This window comes from Durio zibethinus, chromosome 10 (assembly GCF_047325235.1).
Source record: "Durio zibethinus cultivar Kanyao isolate XHJ-2024 chromosome 10, ASM4732523v1, whole genome shotgun sequence".
Taxonomy (NCBI): Eukaryota; Viridiplantae; Streptophyta; class Magnoliopsida; order Malvales; family Malvaceae; genus Durio; species Durio zibethinus.
In genome coordinates, this window is record NC_143171.1 from 1,003,058 (window position 1) to 1,023,815 (window position 20,758).

The 20,758-nt window shown below is 31.3% G+C and overlaps 1 non-coding gene and 2 pseudogenes across 1 annotated transcript; all 3 read left to right on the plus strand.

Annotated features, from left to right (window-relative positions):
* The first annotated feature begins 78 nt into the window (after positions 1–78).
* Positions 79–1,360, plus strand: LOC149516315 (18S ribosomal RNA; annotated as a pseudogene).
* Positions 1,361–1,650: 290 nt separating this feature from the next.
* LOC149516316 (5.8S ribosomal RNA) lies at positions 1,651–1,805 on the plus strand. The gene has a single exon (XR_016346031.1). It is a non-coding gene; the product is annotated as a 5.8S ribosomal RNA (ribosomal RNA).
* Positions 1,806–2,037: 232 nt separating this feature from the next.
* Positions 2,038–5,282, plus strand: LOC149516317 (25S ribosomal RNA; annotated as a pseudogene).
* The last annotated feature ends 15,476 nt before the right edge of the window (positions 5,283–20,758 follow it).

The window sequence follows — 20,758 nt, forward strand, 5'->3', positions numbered from 1 at the left end:
TGACTCTCAGTAATAGATATCTCAGGTTTCGCATTGATGAAGAACGTAGCAAAATGTTATACTTGGTGAGAATTGCAAAATCCCATGTGTAGAAAAATTCTTGTATTTTTGTTGGCATCCCCAAAAACATTCAACTAAAAAATCAGTGTAAAAGATTTTGTGGCCATTTGAAAAAAGTGTCCCCATTTCAAACACTTGAATGGCTACTAACTATGAACCGTAAAAACTTTGATGCTCATTAAGAGGGTGTGAGTTATTGAGGTTCATTGGGGGATAGGGGGCCAATATAAGGGCTAAAGACCAACACCCATCACACATCATATGCGTACACCCCCTGGCCCCTCACCTTTAATTGTCGAAACCCTCATTGCTGTCAATTCAATTTTTTTATGATGCTATGGTGATTGGAGTAATGATTAATAAGGATAGTCAAGAACATTCGTATTTCATAGTCAAAGGTGAAATTCTTGGATTTATGAAAGATGAACAACTGTGAAAGCATTTGCTAATGATGTTTTCATTAATCAAGAACGGAAGTTAAAGGCTCAAAGCTAATTAGATACTGTCTTAGTCTTAACCATAAACGATGCCAACCAAGGATTAACGGATGTTACTTTTAGGACTCCTCTAGCACCTTATAAGAAATCAAAGACTTTGGGTTTTAGGTAGAGTATGGTCATAAGGCTAAAACTGAAAGAAATTGATGAAAGGGCACCACTAGTAGTGGAGCCTATGGCTTAATTTGACTCAACACATGGAAACTTACCAAGTCTAGACATACTAAGGATTGATAGATTAAGAGCTCTTTTTTTATTCTATGGGTGGTAGTGCATGGCCGTTCTTAGTTGGTGGAGAGATTTGTTTGGTTAATTCAATTAACGAACGAGACCTCAGCCTACTAACTAGCTATGCGAAGGTGAACCTTCGTGGCTAGCTTCTTAGAATGACTATGGCCTTTTAGGCTAAAGAAGTTTAAGGCAATAACAAGTCTATGATACCTTTAGATATTTTGGGTCGCACACTCAATACACTAATGTATTCAATATGTCCATAGCCTTGGCTGATAGGGCTAGGTAATCTTTGAAATTTCATCATGATGGGGATAGATTATTGCCATTGTTGTTCTTCAATGAGGAATTCTTAGTAAGGATAAGTCATCATCTTGCATTAACTACTTCCCTACCCTTTGTACACACCACCTGTCACCCTACTAATTGAATGGTCCATGAAATGTTCAAATCATGGTGACGTGGATGGTTTGCCGCCTGTAACATCATGAAAAGTCCATTAAACATTATAATTTAGAGAAAGGAAAAGTCATAACAAGGTTTTCATAGGTGAACTTGTGGAAAGATCATTGTTGAAACTTTCTTAATGAATGACACATGAAGATGTTAACAAAACATCGTTGGGGCGAGGTTGCCTTCATGCCCCAAGGCTCTTTCGATTATGGGTGTGCATGATGGTCACTTTGTTTTGCCTGTCAGGTGAGCGAAACAATCACTGTCATCACTTGTGGTTGAATAACAAATCCCTAGCATGAATCACACCAAGGGATCGAAATGAAAAAGAGTGTGTGTACCATTGTCATTAGTTCACATTGCATGCATGGGTGGCACTGTAACTCCTTTTGTCATGAAAAACCAAAATGACTCTCAACAATGGATATCTCGACTCTCGCATCGATGAAAAACATAGTGAAATGTGATACTTGGTGTGAATTACAGAATCTATGAGCCATCGAGTCTTTGAATGCAAGTTTCACCCCAAGCCATTAGATTAAGGGCCTAATTGCCTGGGTGTCATGCATCATCCCCCCCTTCAACCCCTCACCCATCGAGCTTCAGGCGAGGGGGTAAAAGATGGCCTCCTATGATCTCATCAGTTGTCGTTGGCCTAAAAGTGAGTCCTCGGTAATGATAATGCTATGACCGTTGCTGGTAAAGCTCCTAGCATGCATTGTCTCTATTGACAAGCATTTATTTTCCATCTGAACCTTATCAGACCCCTCGCATCACTCGATCAATGCTCGTATCATGACCCTAGGTCAGGCAAGATTACTCTCTGAGTTTAAACATATCAATAAGTAAAAGAAAAGAAACTTACCAAGATTCCCTTAGTATGTGAATTGGGAAAAGCCTAACTTGATAATCGAGCACCTTTGATGTCCAAATTGTAGTTTAGAGAGGCATCCTCAATGGTGGACTGGGCCCAAGTCCACTAGAAAAAGGTATCGAAGAGGGTGAAAGCCCTGTTATGCCTAGACCCTATCACACCATAAGGCATTATCTGCGAGTCAAGTTGTTTAGGAATATAGCCCTAATCGAGTAGTAAATTCTATCCAAGGCTGAATACAAGGAAGAGACCAATAACGAACAAGTATCATGAGCAAAAGATGAAAAGGACTTTAAAAAGGGGTCAAAAAGTGCATGAAATTATCGGTAGAAAGGTAGATGAGGGATAGGGATGCACCTCAGTTAGATGCAGAATGGCGAGAGCTGGTCCACCAATCGACTTGGGGCATGGATTGATGTGGATCATGGCAATGGCTAAAGCTCGAGCTTTTTATATGCCTATAGAGATATTGTCACCACTATCATGGAATGTAACACATGCCATCTAGATGTGTGTCAGCCCACACGTGCTCCTGGGTCAACCTATAGGCTCCCTATCCATCCCATCTTGAAACACAAACTAAGGAGTCTGACATGTGTGCAAGTCAACGAGCTAGAAAACCCATAAGGCACAAGGAAACTAATTGGCAAGATCTCTTGCAAGTGCACTATCGACCAACCTTGATCTTTTGAACTGTGCTTGAGTGAGGCGAAGGCAGAGGAAACGCTGGTGGAGGCCCGTAGCAATACTAACATGCAAATCATTCATTTAACTTGGGTATAGGGTGAAAAACTAATTGAAATGTCTAGTAGCTAGCTCCCTCTAAAGTTTCTCTTAGGATAGTTGGAGCCCTTAGCAAGTTCTATCAAGTAAAGCTAATGATTAGAGGCATCGGAGGTGCAACACCCTTAACCTATTCTCAAACTTTAAATAGGTAAGAGGGTGAGGCTACTTCATGGAGCCACTCCATGGAATCGTAAGCTCCAAGTGGGTCATTTTGTTAAGTAGAACTAGTGATGCAGGATGAACTAGAAGCTAGGTTATGATGCCTAACTGCATGCTAACCTAGAACCCATAAAGGGTGTTAGTCAATTAAGACAATAGGACAGTGGTAATAAAAGTCAAAATCTACTAAAGAGTGTGTAATAACTCACTTGCCAAATCAACTAGCCCTAAAAATGGATGGTGTTTAAGCACATGACCTATATATGGCTATTAGGGCAATGGCCAGGCCCTAATGAATAGCAAGGTATGGGGGCACTACAAAAGCCAAGCATGAGCAGAATGACCATCAGTATAGATCTTGATGGTAGTAGCAAATATTCAAATAAGAACTTTGAAAGCTGAAGAAGGGAAAAGTTCCATGTGAATAACACTTGCACATGGGTTAGTCGATCTTAAAAAATGGGGAAAGGTCATCCGATAACATGTCTAGCGGAAGCTTCAAAAGGGAATCAAGCTAAAATTCCTAAACCAAGATGCAGTGACTAATGGCAACGTTAAGGAGTTTGAAGATGTTGGTGGGGGCCTCAAGAAGAGTTATCTTTTTTATTTAATGGCCTGCCTACCCTAGAAATGGCTCAACCAAAGGTATGGTCCAACAACCAAAAGAGCACTACACGTTGCATGGTGTCTAATGTGCCCCTGGTGACCTTTGAAAATCCAGAGGACCAACTACCATCCATGCCCAGTCATACTCATAATCGCATCAAGTCTCTAAGGTGAACAACCTCTGGTCAATGAACTAATATAGGTAAGGGATGTCGGTAAAATGGATTTGTAACCTTGTGAAAAGGGTTAGCTCTGAAGACTAGGCATGGGGGTCCCAATCCTGAACCCATCAGCTACTGGTGCACTACTCGAGCTGTTCTTACAATGAGAATGGGTTATCACATGCTAGCTAGGGGATGGATTGGGAATGGCTTCCTTAGGGATCTTTCCTAGATGATGAATAGTCAACTTAAAACTGTTATGAACAAGGGGAATCCAACTATTTAATTAAAACAAAGCATTGCAATGGTCTCTACGAATGCTCACTTAATGTGATTTTTGCCTAGTGCTCTGAATGTCAAAGTGAAGAAATTCAACCAAGTGTAGGTAAATAACGAAGTAACTATGACTCTCTTAGGGTAACCAAATGCCTCGTCATCTAATTAGTGATGTGTATAAATAGATTAATGAGATTCCCATTATCCCTATCGACTATCCAAAAAAACCACAACCAAGGGAATGAGCTTGGCAGAGTCCAACTTTGTGAAATGACTTGAGATGTATAGGGTAAGTGGGAGCCCTTGGGCAAAATTATTTTACTTATTCATAAATCAGAGGTGGGGCATGACCCCTTCTTTTAGAACCAAAACTACCCTTGATCGATCAATCTAAGTAGAAGACCTTGTTAGGTGGGGAGTTTGGCTAAGGTGGCACATTTGTTAAAAGATAATGTAGGTGTCCTAAGATGAGCTCAACAAGAATAGAAATCTTATGTGGAACAAAGGGTAAAAGCTCATTTGATTCTATTTTCCAGTATAAATACAAATCATGAAAGTGTGGCCTATCGATCCTTTAGACCTTTAAAATTTAAAGCTAAAGGTGTTAAAAAAGTTACCAGAGGGATAATTGCCATATGATAACCAAGCATTCATAGCGACATTGCTTTTTTATTCTTTAATGTTGGCTCTTCCTATCATTGTGAAGCAAAATTCACCAAGTGTTAGATTTTTCACCCACCATTAGAAAACATGAGCTAGATTTAGACTACCATAAGACAGGTTAGTTTTACCCGACTGATGGTAGTGTCACACCTAGTATGAGAGGAACCATTAATTCACACAATTGGTCATCATGTTTGGTTGAAAAGCTAGTAGTGTGAAGCTACCATGCACTAGATTATGACTAAACACCTCTAAGTTAGTCCAGGCTAGAAATAATGCACACACCCATCACCCAATTGCCAACCGTAGTAGGGGCCCATGGCCCTCAATAGCACATGTCATAGGTGCAGCCCTTACAGTGGACAAGCCACACTGGCCTCCTTAAGGTTCATTCCCATTGAGTGGTGGGTAAAATCCTTTACAGATGGCTTAAATATGTGACAAGGTATTGTAAGTGGTAGAGTGGCCTTGTTACAATGATCCACTAAGATTCAGCCCTTCGTCGCCTCGATTCATCCCTCATTCGCTTCACACCCACCAAAGTCCACTCACTTCATTTTTTTACATTGCATACCTCTAGGGTTGGGGATGAATGGTGTTCTCTATTGCAACTGATTTGGCTGGGTGATGACATCCCTCCCTCAGGAGTCTAAGTAAACAACAACCTAATGCCCTTGGTATTTGTTATGGGGAAGGGCTTGCCCTTGGTATAGGCACTTGCCTCAAACTCCATCAGTACACACTGGCCCTTAGTGCAAGTTGTTGCCTCAACACCATCGATAACATCTGGCCCTTGGTTGGTGTAGGCAATTGCATCAAACATAATCGGCAAATGCTAGCCCATTGTTCCCTTGGATACTATATGTAGATGCTAGTGCCATGGTATGGGATGTTGACTTAGACACCATCGCCAGATGCTGGCACTTTATGTGAAGACTTACCTTAACCATCGTCAGTGCAAGTGGGCCCTTGGTGTAGGTTGTTCCCTTGAACACCTCTTTGATAGATTTTGGCACTTGGTACGGCATGTGTATCATGACCCTCCCACCTAAGGCACTTGTTTGCCCCTTGATCACCATCAGCACCAAATGGTGCTCAGTGCATATGTTATGGGCGATCTTAAGCCAAACCCCGTGTGACCTTGGATAAGGAATTGACTCCATTTGCTTGAGGTATAAATGATACATTAGTACTCATCAGCTATTTGGGTCCAACTCAAATAAAATTCAAATTTGGCTTGGTTATTATCGAGTCAAGCTCGAACTTGAGTAGCTAGACTTATCGATTGAGCCAAGTTCGATCATTCTTATTCCTAACTCGAGTAACTCACGAGCCTAATTGACCTTTTATATTTTAATATATTTAATTAATAAAATATCTTGAACTCGAGTTCGAGCTCAAGCACAGCTAATTGAGCTTTTGTCGAATAAAAGAATCGAGCCTAATCGAGCAAGCTCGAGTAGTTTAAATTCTATCTTAAGTCAAAATTAAGCTAAAAAATAAAACTCAATCGAGTTTGAGCTTCAAATTTTAAGTGGAGCTCAAGTCAAGTTTTGAGCTTTGAATTTTAAGTCAAGTTTAAGCTCGAGCTTAATGCTATATTGGCTTAAACTCGATCAAGTACATCTTATTCTCTACCTAAGTCAGCATACTAAACTCAAGTGCTTAGCATGCATAATTCTAGCTTGCCAAAGATTATGCTGCAGTGGTGGGCCTTCTAAAAGCCCATAAATACTGATCTTTCCATGACTGTGTTTAGGTGTGTTTGTACCTTGGTCTGACCATGCACCCATACCTATGTCTAACTGTGTGTCTGTGCATCACTCACCAGCTCTTGCACCTTGGCTTGGCTTCATTCTGTCGAACTTGAAAACTATGCCTGAGCCTATGGAATCTTAATCACTACCCATACCATTGTTTGGGGCATGTTCCCAATGACCTGAGCCTTCAATAGGCTTTCAGGCTTGGTCCCCATGATGTCAGACCCTATCCTGCAAGAACTGGAATTACTTTTAAACTCGAAGAGAACCCCTATGCTTAGACCAATTTATGGATCGTAACACATGCATAAGCCTTGACCACCTTCAGGACATGTGGGCTAGTGGACTTAGCACATGCTAGCCCTTTATACGGGCAGTTACCTTGAACAACATCGACACATGCTAGGCTACACACCATATGCAAGTATCCTGGGCCTGGGCCATGCACTATGCACACTATGATCGGGTAGTAGGTGAGTTCAGGCACATCTTTATATTTTTACAACGCCAATGTCATTTTTATGGCTTGCAAATTCATATAAGCGTTCACTAATGCCCACATCAAGGCCTAGTTCAATTGTGCTTAACTTGAACATTATGTCTGAGCCTCTATAGTCTTGATCACTAACCATACCACTATTTTAGGCTAGTTCCCCATGACTTGGGCTTTCAGTAGGTCTCAAGGCTTGGTCCCCCTACTTATCAAACCCTATCCTGCTAGAACTAGAGCTGTTCTTTGACTTGGAAAGAACCCTTAAGCTTAGACCAGCTTGTGAACCATGACACATACATATTTCTTGACCATCATCGAGACATGTTATCCCTTGGTCTCGACACATGCTTCATCTCGAGACATGCTTCGACTACTATCAGCACATGCTAGCCCTTTATGTGGGTAGTTCCCTTAAAAACCATCAGCACATGCTGGGTCGAGCACTACATGCGGGTATCCTGGGCCTTAAACATGTAAAAGTTGGGTTCAGGCACATCTTCATATTTTTGCTAAGCCAATGCCATTTTATGGCTTGTAAATTCATATAAGCACTTACCAGTGCCCGTACTTGTCCTTGACTCAACTCTGCCAAACATGAGCACCATGCTTGAACCTCTAGAGTCTTGATCACTACCTGTACCATTGTTCTAGGCTAGCTCCCCATGACCTGGGCTAGTTTCACTAGTTGTCAAACCCTGTCCCATTAGAATTGGAACTATTCCTCAACTTAGAGATAACCTTTAGGCTTGGACTAGCTTATAGCCCATGACACATGCTCATGCACATGCACATGTGTTGACCACCATCGGCACCCAATGAACTGTGGTGCATGCACATGTCTCGACCATCATCGGGACATGTTAGCCTTTGGTCTCGATACATGCATCAACCACTATCAGCACATGTTGGCCTTTAGTGCGGGTTGTTGCCTTAAACACCATCGCTAAATGTTGGCACTTGGTGCAACATGTGTACTATGACCCTGTCACCACTCTTCAATCCCTTTCAAGGCACTTGTTTTCCTCTTAAGTGCCATCAGCACCAAATGACACTCGGTGCATGTGTCATGGGCTCTAATCTTAAGCCAAACTCTAGGTGACCTTAGACATGTAATTGACTCTGTGTGCCTAAGTCAACCTATGAAACTCAAGTGCTTAGTATAATTCCAGCTTGTCAAAGATTGTGCTACAATACTTGGCCTTCTAGAAGCCCCTAAATTTGATCCTCCTAGGACTGTGTTCAAGCATGCCCACACTTGGCTCTGACCATGTTTGCATACCACAATCATCAGTGCCCTCACTTAGGTTTGGCTGTATGCGTGCATATCACTCACCAACAACTGCACTTGGGCTTGGCTTAATTCTGCCAAACTTAAACACTATACCTAAGCCTTCGGAGTCTTGAATGCTGTCCATACCATTGTTCTGTGCTAATTCCCTGTAACCAAGGCCTCTAATAAGGCTTAGGGCTTTTAGATGTCAGACTCTATTCTGTGAGAACTAGAATTGCTCTTTGACTTGAAGAGAACCTTTAGGCCTAGAAAAGCTTGTAGACCATGACACATGTACATGCTTCAACCACCATCGGCATCAAATGACCTTCGATGCATGTGTCACGGATCACGTAAAAGTTTAAGACCAAGAAGGTCGTGTGATGAGACTTGCTTATGATGATATCGGTAATGAATTAGGAATGATTGAAACAGAGGCCCTAAAGGCACTTAGTTACCTAAGTGTGTGGGTCAAGCCAAGGTCAGAGTGTAAGAGTGCACTTAAGGTAAGTTACACAGTGATAGGGATGAAGGCTATACATTGGAAGTTTCTAGAAAGCCCCAAGATGTGGCACAAGCAATCAGGCACAAAAAAGCCTAAAACCACTTGGAGATAAGCTAGGCTTGTAGGCATGGAAACATTTAGATCAACCTAGAGATAGGCCAAATGAGTGGGCATGAAAAGGCTAGAAAAGCTTAGAGGCAAGCGAGGTGTGAGGGCACTAAAGGTTCTAAAAGGGTTAGGCACACGCACAGTGATGGGCACTATAGAGCCTAGATGAGGAAGCCTTTAGAAAGCTCTAGTTGCAGGTAAAGTGGCACCAAATAGAGAAGGCTTTGAAACCACCTAGGCGTGAGCACTCAAGGGAAGTGCCTGAACTTTTCCAAACCAAGGGGCTCAACAGGGAAACTGAAACTAGCAGATCTCTAGAAAGGCTTTAGCCAACCTTATTAGAGCCTGGGCACCCTATAACTATCTAGAAGGTTTGTAATGGACATACACTTGGATTCATTCTAACCATAAATGCCAAGGTGGCTCATGTATAAATAGACAAGTCTCCTTCTAATTTGTACATAAGCCATAATCAAGTGACAACAAGAAAAGTAAGAGTATAAAGCATTAGGGACTTAGGCCTTGAGAGCCTTTGTAGAGAACATAAAAAGACTGTGTTCCAAGAGTAAGTGTACATACCCCATCAAGTAAATAAACTACTCTTGCCTTAACCATTTCCTTCTTAGGTTTCTCCTAAACTCCTAGGAGGTTTGTCGAGTTTTAGCATAAGTGCATAGCATAAAGAGTTAGTTAAAGGCTGACTTAGGCATACAGATGATAGTTTCCTACCTAAGGCTACACAGTAGCTAGGCATGTAGATGGTAGTTTCTTAGGCTATGCACCATGCAAACCAAGATCGGATAGTAGGTAGGTTCAGGCACATCTTTATATTTTTTCCATGCCAATGCCATTTTCATGGCTTGTAAATTCATATAATGGCCTCATTCAGAGCCGCTTGCAACTCGCTTTTGAGCTCTTCCTCCATGGAGTCCACTGCCTCGATGTGAGTCTCAACCTCATCAAGCTTTCCCTTCACATTGCCCACCGTCACCTCCACCATGGTAGACTAGATGTCCCTCAAACTAGCTTTCTTCCCCCTTCCACAGCCTTACTCCTAGGCCTTTGGTTATTGGCTAGCAACATTACTTTGGGATGCCATTTTTGGAAATGCCTTGAGTGTGATCTGAACATCACTGAACAGAACCTACACAGAACCTACTCTAATACCAACTATCATAGGCTTGGACCTTTAAACTGAAATCCATGCAGCTTTAGACTAGGAATGAGCTTCTTATGTCTAAGTCAGCCTATGAACCCAGCGTGCGGGCACTAGTCCAACTAGAAAGGCAGAATATGCAAGTTTTAGAAAATAAGAGAATGTTGGAATATGTTGTATATTACTAAAGATAAAATGTGTCTGATGATGTACAACTAAGGGTGGGGTGACCCTATATTTATAGTTGAGGCCCTAGCACTAATTATGGTTGCTTCCTAAAATCAAAAGATTACATGATTCCAAGAATTAAGGGATTTACACATTAATACACAGATTAAACCCTGATTCTAAGGACCCCTTCCTGATTCTTAGGGTTGACCAGATCCTCCCACTGAATGCTACCAATCCTGGATGCCTCTAGAAGATTCTGGATCTACCAATCTCCCTTGGGTACACTTAGGTGCGGTGCGGGCATGTTGCAGGCTTGGTCCTGGCTGGGCGGTCTGGACATTTCTCCCATGTTTATTACACTAACCCCTACAACTGTCCCTAGTGCTTAAGCCTATTAATATTTAAACAATTAATAAGTAAAAGATAGATAAAATAAATCTGTTTATCAAATAAGTTTAAATAGTTATGATTATTTTAACAACTATTTATTTTAAATCATTATGACTTTTAGTTTTCTCATATAACAATTGTTTTTGTTTATACAAGCTTATTCATATTAAAATAATATTAGTTTATTAATATTTCAACAATTAATAAGAAAAAAATTTTAAATAAATATGTTTACCAAACAAGTTCAAATAGTCACAACTGTTTGAGTAATTATTTATTTCAAACCATTAAACAATTGTATCAATTCATATAAACTTATTCAAAATAAAATAATACTAATTTATTAATATTCCCAAAATTAATGAGTAAGAGATTTAAAAAATGAATCTATTTACCATACAAGTTCAAATAGTTATAACTAATTAAACAATTATCTATTTCAAATCATTATGACCTTTTGTTTTGTCATAAAACAATTGTTTTTGTTCATTCAAGCTTATTTCGAATAAAATAATATAAATTTATTAATATTTCAAAAATTACTAAGTAGAAATTTAAAAAATAAATCTATTTTCTGAACACATTTAAATAGTTATAACTATTTGAACAATTATCTATCCAAATAGCTATGATCTTTTGCTTTGTCATAAACCAATTGTTTCTATTCATATAAACTTATTTGAAATAAAATAATACTAATTTATTAATATTCCAAAACTTAATAAATAAAAGATTTAAAAAATAAATTTATTTATCGAGCAAGCTCAAATAGTTATGACTGTTTGACAAAACAAAAGTCATAACGATTTGAATTATATAATTGTTCAAATAGTCATAACTATTTAAACTTATTTGGTAAACAAATTCATTTTTTAAATTATTTACTTATTAGTTGTCAGAATATTAATAAATTTGTATTATTTTAATTGAAACAAGCTTTTATGAATACAAAAAAAATATTTTATAACAAAACAAAATGTTATAACGATTTGAAATAGGTAATTGTTCAAATAGTCATAACTATTTGAACTTGTTTGATAAACAGATTTAGTTTTTAAATCTCTTACTTATTAATTTTTGAAATATTAATAAACTAAAATTATGTTATTCCTAATCAGTTGTATGAACAAAAACAATTGTTTTGTGACAAAACAAAAGGTCATAATTATTTGAAATAGATAATTGTTCAAACAATTATAACTATTTGTACTGGTCATGCTAATAGATTCATTTTTTAAATCCATTATTTATTAATTTTTAGAATATTAATAAATTAGCATTACTTTATTCCAAATAGGATTATATCAACAAAAAATTTGTTTTATGACAAAACAAATGGTCATAACAGTTTGAAATAAATAATTGTTCAAATTGTTATAACTAATTGAACTAGTTTTATACAGATTTATTTTTTAAATCTCTTATTAATTATCAAAATATTAATAAATTCATATTATTTTATTATAAACAAACTTATATGAATAAAAACATTTGTTTTATGACAAAACAAAAGGTCATAACGATTTAAAATAGAGAATTGTTCACATAGCCATTAAATTTCTTAGTTATTAATTTTCATAATATTATTAGATTAGATTACTTTATTTCGAATAAGTTTGTATGAACATAAATAATTATTTTATGATGAAACAAAAGATTATAACTATTTGAAATATACAATTGTTTAAATAGTCATAATTATTTGAACTGGTTCAGTAAGCATATTTATTTTTTAAATCTCATACATATAAATTTTTGAAATATTAATAAATTAGTATTATTTAATTCTGAATTGGCTTGTATGATGAAGAACAATTGTTTTATGACAAAACAAAAGTTCATAATGGTTTGAAATAGATAATTGTTAAATGTGTTAGCTTTATAGGTGAGATGATGACCAAGAGGGGGGATGAATTGGATTTCTCCAAATTCTTCCCAAACAATGATTTCAATATAGTTGAATGGAAATTAAAACAATAAGCACTTTTAATGAAAATATAATGCAAACAAAAACAATTAATGAACCTAAAATCAAATATAAGCAACAATAAATTGTAAAGAGATAGGGACAGAGAAATCAAACACAATGATTTATAGAGGTTCAATCCTTCTCCACAAGGCACCTACGTCCTCTCTTTTTGGTTGTCCACACCAAGGCTTCACTCCACTATTCTTGAATTGAAAATACAACCTATCTTTTTCTTTCTAAGGCTTAAGATAGAAACTTTACCCTTTGTAGTATTTTACCCAATCTCACTACAAAGCTCTCAAGAAGATACCTCACCTCTTGTTCTCTTCCACCCTTGTATATCAAAGGTAATTTTGCAAATAATAGAACAACTTCTCTAAGGCTAAGTGTTTGCTAAGTTTAATTACAAGAAAATGATGAATGAACAACAAATAAAATTTGGATACAATAAATGCAAAGATATGGACTTTGAAACTCTAAAAACTCTTGATTTTTTTTTATAGAATGAAAATATAGCTTGTTGGCTCTTACTCTCTTGATTTATCAATCCTCTTGGTGTGTTAGAGTGCCCAATTTATAGAGAAATTGAAGAAGCAACCATTGGGGAAGCTTGGGAAGTGAAAGTAGCCATTGAATGCATGAAAAAAATAGCTGTTGGTGTGATTCCGCCCAGACCCGATTGATCTCTTCCATGAGGGGATCGATATTATCAATGGCTGGGTGGTTGTCTCCTATTTTGTACTCTACTCACTAATTTGATTATATCTTGAGTTATATAAATCCAAATCATAAAAAGTTTGAAGATTTAGAAATTAGACTTAAAGGGCTTTCTATCCATATGAATTCATCACCTAATTCATTGAGTACGAATTATAGTGAATTTTCAAAATTACCCCTTGTGCAGTTTTTCTGACAACTGCAAAGTGTCTAGTAAAAATTCAAAATCTTTTCTTAAAAAATTTGGATTTTGATTTTGTTTGATCCATTAGAAAGTAGACTCAAAGAGCTTTCCAACCATATAAAATTCAAATATTAAAACTTTTTGAATTAATGCAGAAAAATAAAATAAATTCATTGTTGGAAAACTTTGTTATTGTAAAACAGCTTTCTTAAGTTAATCTTTTTCTCAAAACCAATATTATCAAAATTGTATTAAGTCCAAAATAAATAAATTCACTTTAAAAACAACAACTGGACTTTCATTAAGCTCAAATAAATAATCTTTAAAGATAGATTTAGTTTGAGAAATATGAAACCAAGAAAGGTTTGCTTAAACTTTGAAAATCATATTATTTATTTAGTACCAAAATATAAAACTTAAGAACATGTACTAAATAAATCTTTTTCAAAATTTTGATCAAGTTTATTTATCTTTAATGTTTTGTCATTTCAAAACAAGGATCAATTCAAGGCTAACAAAATGGCTATAATTATTTAAACTGATTTATTTTTTAAATCTCTAACTTTTCAATTTTTGAAATATTAATAAAGTAATATTATTTTATGTTGGATAAGCAATTATGAACTAAAACAATTGTTTAATGATAAAACCAATGTTTGATAAATAGATTTGTTTTTAAATTTCTTGCTTATTAATTTTCTGAATGTTAATAAAATAGTAATATTTTATTTTAAATAAGTATATATGAACTAAAACAATTATTTTATGACTAAACAAAAGGTCATAATGATTTGAAATAGAAAATTGTTCAAATAGTCTTAACTATTTAAACTAGTTTAGCAAACATACTTATTTTTTTAAATCTCTTGGTTATTAATTTTTAAAATATTATTATTTTAGCAATTTTTAACTCCAAATAAGCTTGTATAAACAAAAACAATTTTTTTATGACAAAACAAAAATCATAATGATTTGAGATAAATAATTGTTTAAATAGTCATGACTATTTAAATTGGTTCAACAAGCAGATTTAGTTTTTAAATCTCTTATTAATTTTTGAAATATGAATAAATTAGTATTATTTTATTTTGAATAATTTTGTATGAATAAAAACAATTTGTAAACAAAATGTCATAACGATTTGAAATAGATAATAGTTCCAATGGACATGATTTTTTGAACTTATTTAGTAAATAGATTTATTTTTTAAATTTCCAACTTATTAACTTTTAGAATATTAATAAATTAGTACTATTTTATTTCAAATAAACTTGTATGAATAGAAACATATGTTTTATGACAAATAAGAGATCGTAACGATTTGAAATAAATAATTGTTTAAATAGTCATAACTATTTTAACTTGCTAGGCAAATAGATTTATTTTTTTAATTTTTTACTTATTAATTTTTGAAATTTTAATAAATTAGTATTATTTTATTCCAAATAAGCTTTTATGAATAGAAACAATTAGTTTATGATAAAACAAAAGGTACCAATGATTTGAAATAGATAAAATCATTATAACCTTTTTTTTGTCATAAAACAATTATTTATGTTCAAAGAAGCTTATTCAAAATAAAATAATACTAATCTAATAATATTATGAAAATTAATAACTAAGAGATTTAAAAAATAAATTTGTTTGTCGAACCAATTTAAATAATTAAGGCTATATGAATAATTCTCTATTTCAAATCGTTATGACTTTTTGTTTTATCGTAAAACAAATATTAAATTTGTTCAGAATAAAATAATATTAATTTATTAATATTTTAAAAATTAATAAGATATTTAAAAAAATATGTTTACCAAACTAGTTCAATTAGTTATAACAATTTGAACAATTATTTATCTCAAATCTTTTTGACCATTTGTTTTGTCATAAAACAAATATTTCTATTGATACAGTCTTATTCAAAATAAAGCAATGCTAATTTATTAATATTCTAACAATTATTAAGTAACAGATTTAAAAAAATGAATCCATTGGTTTGGCCCATACAAATAGTTATAATAGTTTGAAAAATTATCTATTTCAAGTCGTAATGACCTTTGTTTTGTCAGAAAATAATTATTTCTGTTCATACAAGCTGAATCTTCAAAATATTAATAGATTAGTATTATTTTATTCTAAATAATTTTGCATGAATAGAAATAATTGTTTATGACAAAATAGGAGGTCATAATGATTTGAACTAGATAATTGTTCAAATGGACATGACTATTTGAACTTGTTCGGCAAACATTTTTAGTTTTTAAATCTCCTACCTATTAATTTTCAAAATATTTATAAATTAGTATTATTTTATTTCGAATAAACTTATATGAATAGAAACAATTATTTTATAACAAAACAAAAGATAATATCTATTTGAAATAAATAATTGTTCAAACAGTTATAACTATTTGAACTTGCTCAATAAATAGATTTATTTTTTAAATCTTTTACTTATTTATTTTTGGAATATTAAAAAATTAGTATTATTTTATTTCAAATATGCTTGTATGAATAGAAACAATTGGATTATGACAAAACAAAAGGTCATAACTATTTGAAATAGATAATTATTCAAATTATCATAACTATTTGAATGTGTTCAAAAAATAGATCTATTTTTTTAAATTTTTACTTATTAATTTCTAGAATATTAATAAATTTATATTATTTTATTCAGACTAAGCTTTTATGAATAGAAACAATTATTTTATGATAAAAACAAAAGGTCATAACAATTTGAAATAGATAATTGTTGAAATAAACGTAACTATTTGAACTTGATCGAAAAATAGAATCATTTTTTAAATCTCTTACTCATTAATTTTCAGAATATTAATAAATTTGTTTTATTTGAATAAGCCTATATGAACTGATACAATTGTTTTATTATGAAATAAAAGGTCACAACAATTTGAAATGGATAATTATTCAAATAGTTGTGCCTATTTGAACTTGTTTGATAAACATATTTATTTTTAAAATCTTTTGCTTATTAATTGTCAAAATATTAATAAATTAATATTGTTTTAATCTGAATAAGCTTGTATAAACAAAAATAATTGTTTTATGAAAAAAACAAAAAGTCATAATAATTTGAAATAAATAATTGTTCAAATAGCCATAGCTATTTGAACTTATTCGATAAATAGATTTATTTTTTAAATCTTTTATTTATTAGTCATCTAAATATTAATAAATTTGTATTATTTTAATTGAAATAGGCTTGTATGAATAGAAAAAATAATTTAATGACAAAACAAAAGGTTATAGCAATTTGAAATAGGAAATTATTCAAATAGTCATAATTATTACAACTTATTCGATAAACAGATTCAATTTTTAACTCACTTATTTATTAATTTTTTGAATATTAATAAATTAGAGTTATGTTATTCCGAATATGCTTATACAAAAGAAACAATTGTTTTGTGACAAAACAAAAGGTCATAATAATTTGAAATAAATAATGTTTCAAACAGTCATAACAATTTGTATTGGTCAAGCCAACAAATTCAGTTTTTAAATTTGTTACTTATTAATTTTTAAAATATTAATAAATTAGCATTACTTTATTCCAAATAAGATTGTTTCAACAGAAACAATTATTTTTTGACAAAACAAATTGTCATAATGATTTAAAATAGATAATTATTCAAATACCCTTAACTACTTGAACTGATTCAACAATATTTTATTCTGAATAAGCTGGTATGAACATCAATAATTGTTTTATGACAAAACAAAAAGTTATAATTATTTGAAATATATAATTGTTCAAATAGTTATAACTATTTAAACTGGTTCAGTAAATAGATAATCTCCTACTTATTAATTTTTGAAATTTTACTGAATTAGTATTATTTTATTCCAAATACTTGTTTGATGAAAAATGACTGTTTGATGACAAAACAAAAGTTCATAATGATTTGAGTTGGATAATTGTTCAAACAGTCATAACTATTTAAGTTGATTCGATAAACTAATTTATTTTTTAAATCTCCAACTTCTCAATTTTTGAAATATTAATAGAGTATTATTATTTAATTTTGGGTATGCTTTTATGAACTCAACAATTGTTTTATGATAAGCAAAAGGCCATAACAATTTTAAATAGATAATTGTTCAAATAGTCATAACTATTTGAACTTGTTTGGCAGTAAATTTTTTTTTAAAATTCCTTGCTTATTAATTTTTTGGATGTTAATAAAATACTATTATTTTATTTCGAATAAGCTTGTATGAATTGAAATAATTATTTTATAACTAAACAAAAAGTCAAAACAATTTGAAATAGATAATTATTCTAATATTCTTAACTATTTAAACTAGTTCGTTAAACTCATTTATTTTTAAATCACTTACTTATTAATTTTTAGAATACTATTAGTTTAGCAATATTTACTCCAAATAAGTTTGTATGAATAGAAACATTTATTTCATGATAAAACAAAGCTTATACCAATTTGAGATAGATAATTGTTCAAGTAATTATAACTATTTGAACCCGTCCAGTAAACAGATTTAGTTTTTAAGCTTATTAATTTTTGAAATATTAATAAATTAGTATTATTTTATTCTAAATAATTTTGTATGAATAGAAATGATTGTTTTATGACAAAACAAAATGTCATAATGATTTAAAATTGGTAATAGTTCAAATGGACATGATTATTTGAACTTGTTTGGTAAACAAATTTATTTTTTAAACTTCCAACTAATTTTTTGACTATTACTAAATTAGTATTATTTTATTTCGAATAAACTTGTATGAATAGAAATAATTGTTTTATGACAAAATAAAAGATCATAACCATTTGAAATAAATAATTATTTAAATAGTCATAACTATTTGGACTCACTCAGTAAATATATTTATTTTTAAATTTTTTACTTATTAATTTTTGAAATTTTAATAAATTAATATTATTTTATTCTGAGTAAGCTTTTATGAACAAAAACAATTGGTTTATAACAAACTAAAAGGTCATAACAATTTGAAATAGATAATTGTTCAATAGTCAGAACTATTTGAACGTGTTCAGAAAATATATTTATTTTTTAAATTTTTGCTTATTAATTGTTGGATTATTAGTCAGTTTATATTATTTTATTTAGAATAAGCTTGTATGAATAGGAACAATTGTTTTATAACAAAACAAAAAGGTCATAACGATTTGAAATAGATAATTATTCAAATAGTTATAACTATTTGAACTTGTTCAATAAATAGATTCATTTTTTAAATATCTTACTCATTAATTTTTGGACTATTAATAAATTAGAATTATATTATTCTGAATAAGCTTGCACAAATAGAAACAATTGTTTTGTGACAAAACAAAAGGTCATAATGATTTGAAATAGATAATTGTTCAAACAGTCATAATTATTTGCATTGGTTAGGCCAACAAATACATTTCCTAAATCCTTTACTTATTAATTTTCAAAATATTAATAAATTAGCATTACTTTATTCCAAATAAGACTATATGAACAGAAACAATTGTTTTATGACAAAACAAATGGTCATAATGATTTGAAATAAATAATTGTTCAAATAATCATAATTATTTGAACTGGTTCAACAAACATAATTATTTTTTAAATCTCTTACTTAATAATTTTTGAAATATTAGTAAATTTGTTTTGTTTTATTCCAAATAGGTTAGTAAGCACTGAAAAATTGTTTTACGACAAACTAAAAGGCCATAACAATTTGCAATAGATAATTGTTCATACATCCTTAACTATTTGAAGTGGTTTGGCAAAAAAAATATTTTTTAAATCTCTTAGTTATTAATTGTCAGAATCTTATTAGATTAGTATTATTTTATTTCAAATAAGCTTGTATGAAAACAATAATTATTTTATGACAAAACAAAAGGTTATAATGATTTGAAATATATAATTGTTCAAATAGTTATAATTATTTGAACTAGTTCAATAAATAATTTTTTTTTTAAATCTCTAACTTTTAAAATTTTGAAATATTAAAAAATTAGTTTTATTTTGTTACGAATAAATGTGGATGAGCTAAAATAATTTATTTATAACAAAACAAAGGGTAATAACAATTTAAAATAGATAATTCTTCATATAGTTTTAATTGTTTTAACTGGTTCGGCAAACTGATTTATTTTTTAAATCTCTTAGTTATGATTTTTAGAATATTTTTAATTTTGTATTACTTTATTTCGAATAAACTTATATGAACAAAAATAATTATTTTATGACAGAACAAAAGATTATAACAATTTGAAATAGATAATTGTTCAAATAGTCATAACTATTTGAACTGGTTTAGTAAATATATTTATTTTTTGAATCTCATACTAATTCTTGAAATATTAATAAATTAGTATTATTTTACATAAAATAAGCTTGTATGTTCAAAACAATTGTTTTATGACAAAACGAAAGGAAATAACGATTTTATTTAAAATAAGCTTGTATGTTGAAAACCAATTGTTTTATGACAAAACGAAAGGTAATAACGATTTGAAATAGATAATTATTCAAATAGTTATAATTATTTGAAGTGATTCGATAAACTATTTTATTTTTTAAATCTTTTACTTATTGATCTTTAAAATATTAATAAAGTAATATTATTTTATTTTGGTTAAATTTTTATGAACTAAAACAATTGTTTTATGATAAAACAAAAGTTCATAATGATTTTAAATAGATAATTGTTCAAATAGTCATAACTATTTGAACTTGTTCGGTAAATAGATTTATTTTTTCAAATCTCTTACTATTAATTTTTCAAAAGTTAATAAATTAGTATTATTTTCTTCCAAATAAGCTTGTTTGAATTGAAACAATTATTTTATGACTAAACAAAAGGTTAGAACGATTTGAAATAGATAATTATTCTAATAGTGTTAACTATTTGAACTGATTTGGTAAACACATTTATTTTTTAAATCTCTTACTTATTAATTTTCAAAATAATATTAAATTAGTATTATTTTTATCCAAATCAGCTTGTATGATCAAAAACAATTATTTTATGATAAAACAAAGATCATAATCATGTGAGATTGACATTTATTTAAATAGTCGTAACTATTTGAATTGGTTCAAAAAATAGCTTTAGTTTTTAAATCTCTTGCTTAATAATTTTTGAAATATTAATAAAGTACTAATATTTTATTTCAGATAAGTTTTTATGAACTGAAACAATTGTTTTATGATAAAACAAAAAGTCATAGGGATTTTAAATAGATAATTATTTAAATAGTTATATTTATTTGAATTTGTTCA